At 42.3% G+C, this 7,457-nt stretch overlaps 1 pseudogene; it reads left to right on the top strand.

Annotated features, from left to right (window-relative positions):
- Positions 1 to 2,812: 2,812 nt before the first annotated feature.
- Positions 2,813 to 6,399, top strand: LOC133791934 (uncharacterized; annotated as a pseudogene).
- The last annotated feature ends 1,058 nt before the right edge of the window (positions 6,400 to 7,457 follow it).

Genomic DNA, 7,457 nt, shown 5'->3' on the forward strand with positions numbered 1-7,457 from the left:
TTATCTTGTCGAAACCCATCACAAGAGAAATTTTGTACCTATATCTCGCTACAACCGAGCACGCCATTAGCGCCGTGCTCGTCCGAGAAGAATAGAAGGTGCAAAAGCCAGTATACTATGTCGGCAAAAGGATACTGGGGGCAGAATTGAGATACCCCTTAATGGAGAAGGTGGCTCTCAACCTAATCCACTCATCTCGAAAGCTCCGACCTTACTTCCAAGTGCACCCCATCCATGTGCTGACCGAACAACCACTACGACAAGCCTTATCCAAGACAGAAGCCTCGGGCCGATTACTAAAATGGGATGTTGAGCTCGGGCAATTCAAGATCACTTATCATCCGAGGACAACCATAAGAAGACAGGCCTTGGCAGACTTCATAGTGGAATGCACTAGAATGACTGACGATGAAGTTATAACCCCAGCCCGCGAGCTGTGGAAACTTTAATTCGATAGGTCTTCCAACGAAAATGGATCGGGGGCAGGAATAATACTGATCACCCTAACTGGGAGTCGATTTCACTTCACTTTGAGATTTGACTTTGAAGCGTCAGACAACGAGACTGAATATGAAGCTCTACTGGCAGGACTTCGAATAGCCTAGTGTTGACGGTAAGAACTCGTTAACGAAGTTAAGTTGGAAAAATTATCAAATCAAGATCGCTAATTGGAAAGCTGTAAAAACTTGAACAATAACTTAAGAACAATGATATAACAATAATGGAGAAATCAATCTTTCATTCACACTTTAGGCTCAGCTACAGTAAAATTTCCAACCCCCTTCCTGGTGGTCTTAGAATCCCTTTTATAGTTGGCTCTAATGGCCTTAGGTACATAGTGGTCCAGGGGACCTAGGGGTACATACATACTGTATTAGGTGAGAGGCTCCAGAGGTGGTGATCGTACATCCCGTACAGGAGCAGGTGTCAGTACGATACCTCCACTACTTGTCTGTACTCATCTCTGCTGCGTGGTGGCAGGCGTAGTGGCGCAGGAGGTCGTGGTGTCGGCTCTGTCCTATGGCCGTAGACGTACGGACCATGGCTCTTCCCCCAGCAATCTTACTGGTACTGATATCCGTACTCAATACTAGGTCATACAAATATGTCCCCATTCGACCCGTACGGGACCTCCTAAGCATGGGGGTCTTAAGGTGCAAGGAATGAGACCCTCGGTGTGAGGCGGAGATCTTGGGTCCTTGGTGCGAGATGCCTGAAGTCTCCCAAGGTCACTCACAAATCTTGGCGATAGGTATGTGCCCCATGTCTGATGTCTAAGGACGCATGACGAGACGCCCTGTTTGTGGCTCCCTTGATGGTGCGGCTCCCTAGTTGTTCAGGAGGCCCCTATCCCCTCGTGAGGCCAAACAAGGCCATGCCTGGGCAAGGACACTTGGTTACCTCGGCCTATGGCGAGGCCCTTAGATGCGAGGCGGCTAATGCGAGATGGTGGCACGGGCTTAGCAGCCGAGCGAGGCCACGGGGGCTCCATGCGCGAGGGCCGAGCGAGGCCACGAGGGCTCCATGCGCGAGGGCCGAGCGAGGCCGCGGGGACTCCATGCGCAAGGGCCGAGCGAGGCCACGAGGGCTCCGTGCACGGGGGCCGAGCGAGGCCACGGGGGCTCCATGCACGGGGGCCGAGCGAGGCCACGTGGCTCAATGCACGGGGGCCGAGAGAGGCCACGGGGCTCCGTGTGCGGGGGCCGAGCGAGGCCACGGGGGCTCCATGTGCGGGGACCGAGCGAGGCCACGGGGGCTCCATTTGCGGGGGCCGAGCGAGACCATGGGGCTTCGTGCGCGGGGGCCGAGCGAGGCCACGGGGCTCAATGTGCGGGGGCCGAGCAAGGCCACGAGGCTTCGTGCGCGGGGGCCGGGCGAGGCCACGGGGGCTCCATGCGCGGGGGCCGAGCGAGGCCACGGGGCTCCGTGCGCGGGGGCCGAGCGAGGCCACGGGGCTCCGTGCGCGGGGGCCGAGCGAGGCCACTGGGCTCAATGCGCGGGGGTCGAGTGAGGCCACGGGGCTCCGTGCGCGGGGGCCGAGCGAGGCCATGGGGGCTCCATGCGCGGGGGCCGAGCGAGGCCACGGGGCTCAATGCGCGGGGGCCGAGCGAGGCCACGGGGGCTCCATGCGCGGGGGCCGAGCGAGGCAACGGGGCTCCATGCGCGAGGGCCGAGAGAGTCCACGGGGGCTCCATGCGCGAGGGTCGGGCGAGGCCACGGGGCTCCATGCGCGGGGGTCGAGCGAGGCCAGGAGGCTCCATGCGCGGGGGCCGAGCGAGGCCGGGAGGCGCTGCACGCGCGGGGGCCGAGGACCTCTCGTGACTCTCATATTTTGCATTGCACTACAACAATTATGCCCATATATTACATTAAAATATAACATATTTTAAAAAACGCTATTGTTTGACACGACTAAAAAATTTATTAGGCGGTAAATTATACACTTAGGCGCCAAATGAAAGGCAAAAGCAAAAGAATCCCTAATAACCCTACGCCTCCTCTGTTTCTCTCTCATGCTATATCTTTCTCTCTCAGCAAGATACTGTGCGGTCTCATCCTTTACAAAGTCTTCAAGCGCTTCTTCTACGATGACGATAGGTCGAGACCTCCGATTCCAATGCCCTCTTCTCTGTCGCTGATCAGTACTTCTCTTTCTCTCTCTGTAAATATATATATATATGTATGTATATATACAACAATTCGAACACCAATTCCCTTCCTTTTCAACTTGCTGTTTCTGGGTTTTTGTTTGCATACTTGAAAAGCTTTATGGTGGGAAGGCCTATGTCGGCCTTCGGATTCCCGATGCTGACACCGGCACTCGACAGAACATCGATCTGGTTCTCCTCACCAAAGGGTATGCACATTTCTTTCCCAAAATTATAAATTATAAATAAAAACCTCATCTTTTTGTTCTCAACAGTGCAACTACGATACTCTCATTATATAACCTTGTACTACTACTCTGTTAACTAGCTCAACATAATAGAAGAAGGGTCAAAGATGTCTACTTCAACTCAATTTGCTGTTAACTAAATCAATGCTTTCTGAATGGAGCTTTTTAATTTCAATACTTTTATATATCAAATGCTTTTGCTTATTGATGTCTTTGGTTTAGTTTAGTTTGTTGTTCACTTTACTTGGTTGTTTATGTGATACTCATGGTATTTGACAGCAAAAGAAAAAGTAATGATTCAAATGGGGAAATAAATTATGTATACGTATCAAGTAATGTCATGGATATGCATGCATAACCAAATCTACAGATTCCAAGTATTTTTGTCTGAATTTTGGTCTTCAACTTGTTTCTTTCATATTGTTTTTTTTTTAGGTGGAGGAGACTAGAAAACAAGCTTCAATTCTTGAATCATATCTTGAACAAAGAGGAGTTGCTTTGCCTGAAGGATACTTGTCTTGCAAAGTTATACTTCCCAATCCGAAATGTTGGTATGCGATTGATTTGAATGTTTCGTGATTTGACCTTTAGTATCTTTATTTCACAAATAAATCTGTAGCTTTTGTTATGGTGTTTAAATTTCTTAAACTTACATGTTAGTTTGATGTATGTATATGCGTGCACATGTTCATGCTTATATACCTATGTTTATTAGGAGCTAAAAATCTTTTTTAGAAAAGAGGCAAAGAACTTGGCTGAGGACTATGGATTTTCACCTAGCTACAAGAAAATAAAATAAAAAAACTTAAACCAAATTGTTTTAATTACACTACATTTGGTATTTAAAAAAAAAAAACAGAGAGACAACTGTAAATGTTCTCTCTCTCTCTCTCTTTCTCAGAAAACCTTGACTACAAAAACACAAGATCTTTTTGCCAACTCCAACAAAGCTCCTAGTAAATGGCCAAAACCAGGAATTCCTACAACACCCTTCTCTGGTAGCTCCTTTGACTAACTGGAACCAAAGTCTCAGAGCCATAGAACAATGCATGAACAATTGATCTATGTATTAACCTTTCACATAGGATGCTGAAATTTTAACTTAAAGCCAGAAGAGGACATTTCTTTTGCAACCTATCCCAGGTTTAAACCTTATCACACGAGTCTCCAGCAAAAAAAAAAAAAAAAAACTTATCACATGAGCAATATGTTTTGACTGTACTGAGTGCCACAGACTTCCAAATTCCCAGGGAAGGCTTAAAAATCCAGACAATAGGTGACGAGTCAATGACCATACCCTTTTACCATCTAATTTAACTCTCAACTGAAACCCCTCAAGAAGATTTAACAATGAGGAAAACTCAGCAGTGTTACATAGAAAGTTTAGAAATATTATCACCCCAAGATAAGAAAATACCAGGGAAAGAGATTTTAAAAGGAGAAAAGCCCTCCATTAAACTTCCCATAACCTAACTCTAAACACATTTCCCACTTCCAACTTAGAAAGAAAGAGAAACTTTGGGAGAATAAGAGGAATAGCATGGGCTTCATAAAGGACCTCTAACAGCCATATTCGCATTCTACTTGTTAATTTGGATGCCATACTTGATGCCCTGTTGGTTACCTGTCACAGAGAGAATTTTGCCAAAGCTATTTACCCATCAATGCTATGTTTGTATTGAACTTTGCAGAAAGGAATTAACCTTGCTAGGTCTTTAGAGAAGAAATAAATGGGGATAGAAGTTAGTACAAACTGTATCAAGGTAAGTCTCCCCCTCTATGATGACCCACTGGTTCCCGTCCATCTAAGTTTTTACACTTTTTGAACTACTGGCCCCAAGATATTTGATTTGTTAGGATTGCCACACTCACTTCAGAAGCCAAGTCCCCACAACAAAACCTTCAAACAATGTTAAATTTGTTCAATTGAGCTCTTATCTCAAGGTACAAACGGACTTGATTATTTATCCTAGCACAAAGCAGGAGACTGCAACAGTGAATGTGATATTGATAGTATATAGGTTGTTGTAGTGAGGGGTAGTGGATGAGCTAGAATAAAGTAATTGAGTAGTATACATAGGCAAGTTAGAAAAATGAGGGAGCATCATAATAAATAATTTAACTATTGCCTTAGGGAGAGTTGAGGTCATGCAAATACCTCATGGTTCTTTTCTACTAGTATGTTCTCATCAATATGTTCAATTAAACAACACTTATCAGATTGGCCTATTTTCCATTTTCTTTGACCCTCAATGTCTCTATGTTTCTCTACCTATTGTTATGGCTATTGAATTGAGGATCCCTACATGGGGTCAATTGGAATGATATCTAGAAAGACTAGCATAATTTAGAAAGTACGTTGCCACAATGAAAACATAATTATTTTGTATTCGAAGGGAATTAAAGGGTTATAATGCGGCCATTTTAAGTTAGACACTAAACCACTGCACATGCCTATCTCAGTGATTTTGTAGGTTTGTTTCACATTGTAGTTGTTGTAGATAGTAACATCTGTGACATTTAGTTTGTCTTCCCTTTAATTTCGCCAAGCTTCTTTTCTTGCAGTACTATTCAGCCAGGCTCTTTTCCACCAAAAGTCATTCCCTATGGCCAGTGGACTCAACAGAAACCAGAAACAAAGCCTATGTTTTCTGGTTGGCTTAAGGGTGCATTTGGAGGTGGAAAGAAAGAGATGCAAGAATCTATACAGCAGAACCTCAATTTTATTCTCAGTACTGATCCAATTTGGGATAGATTTGTCATTTATCTATACTATAAAGTATAAATACTTATTTCCTTTTTAAGGTATAAGAGATTGTTGCTTTGGTTTTCTGAACATTAATGAAGTCCTTATTTTTGAAGTCATTTCAAATGACATTTAGATACTGCTTTCCAATTGCAGTTTTTTATTTTCCAAGGAGCTCTAAACTATTTTAAGCTTTGAACAAGTTTCTTAGTCTTCTTTAAAACTTGTCTGGTCATTATTATTGCTTTGTTAAAGAAAGGAGCACATGCCATTTTTATTGAGGGAAAAAAGAATATTGTTTCTTATGTAATTTTGAAGAAAATTATAGAAAAGGGGTTGTCAAATATAGTCCATTTGTTTCCATGATATCTGGCTTTCACTACTGGAAGATTTTACTATTTTGTTTGCACACAGGGTGGAGCTCAAAGGTAATAAATATGTACTTGGAGAATTTCTGGAGTTCAAGGGAAAGCTAGAAGATCTCCATGCCTTGAGAAATATCAAAAGATCGAAAGTCAGTCGTCTGATTATCGACAAGCATGCTTGGATTTGGTGAAAATCCATTTCCATTTCTGAATAAAAATTAGCTGTGGTTGAGACATCTAATCTACACACTAACCTTTGTATCTTTTTCTATGAACTTTTTTTTGAGTCTTCAATTTCTCTAAGTCATCATGTGCATTTTTCTTTTGAAATCACAGCGCATTCGACGCTCCAAGTTTTGTACTCGCCTAGGGATACCCTTGGCAAGGATAAGACTCATCTGTTTGGCTTGTTCGGATTTTAATGATAATTTGCTACCAAATTTCATACCCAATTGGAAAGGTACAATCCAATGGAAAGTTGATGTTTAAACATTTAAATGTGAACTTGGAATTTGCATTTATCAACCCTCTAATCTATACTATTTTAAATTGGTGTTTTAGTCATTGAATTTAAGTATTTTTCAGTGGTTAAAAATAAATCATAAATGTAAAGCAAAACTGTGGAATCTGGTTGCAAAACGATGGATTCTTAATGATATCAGATTATAAGGGATTTATATCTATTTTTTGACTTGAGATATACACAATGCAGATTTTGGATTGGGTATTAGGACATAATGAAGCTTTATTTAGGCGAGCTCAGTTAATAGTCCTTGTCTCCATCCACAACCAAGAGGTAAAGTAAAGCTGTTGAGGATAATTAATATGCTCTTTAACTTAAGGAATAGCTTTACAAGTTGAAAATACGAATTATTGCTATCATCTACCACAGATATATCTTGGCATTAGTTCTGATTTCCTTATCTTGTCATAATAGGCCGGCAAGGGTGGTGAGCTTACACATGACGAGACAACAATTATAAGTGGGGCACTAGATTTAACTGAGAAGGTAAGGTCTTAACAGAAATATCATTATTCCTTACATTCATTTCCTTCTAATTTGCATGTATGCCAGTGATAGTATTATATCCCACTATTATATGAGGTGGACGTAAATCCTGGTGAATATGAAAGTTTATTTTACTTCTTCTACTTCTCTCTCTCTCTCTGAGTCTTTAGAACTATACCAAAGAGGCTAAAACTTATTTTTTTTAATTGTAATTTCATTTTGAAGTATAGCTATTTGAAACTCTGTGCTCATGCTAAATCTTTCTCTCTCTCGAGCTCGCTTATTCAATATTCTGTTTTAAATTTGTTTGGATTTTTTTACTTTACTCCCCAGTCATCTTATCTTTTGGTTTAAAGAGCATTCTGAAACTTTTCTTGTCATTATAGTTTCATTTTGATGTATAATGATTTCACTCTTTATACTCATACTGAAATTGTAACT

Source organism: Humulus lupulus, chromosome 7 (genome assembly GCF_963169125.1).
Source record: "Humulus lupulus chromosome 7, drHumLupu1.1, whole genome shotgun sequence".
NCBI classification, from domain to species: Eukaryota; Viridiplantae; Streptophyta; class Magnoliopsida; order Rosales; family Cannabaceae; genus Humulus; species Humulus lupulus.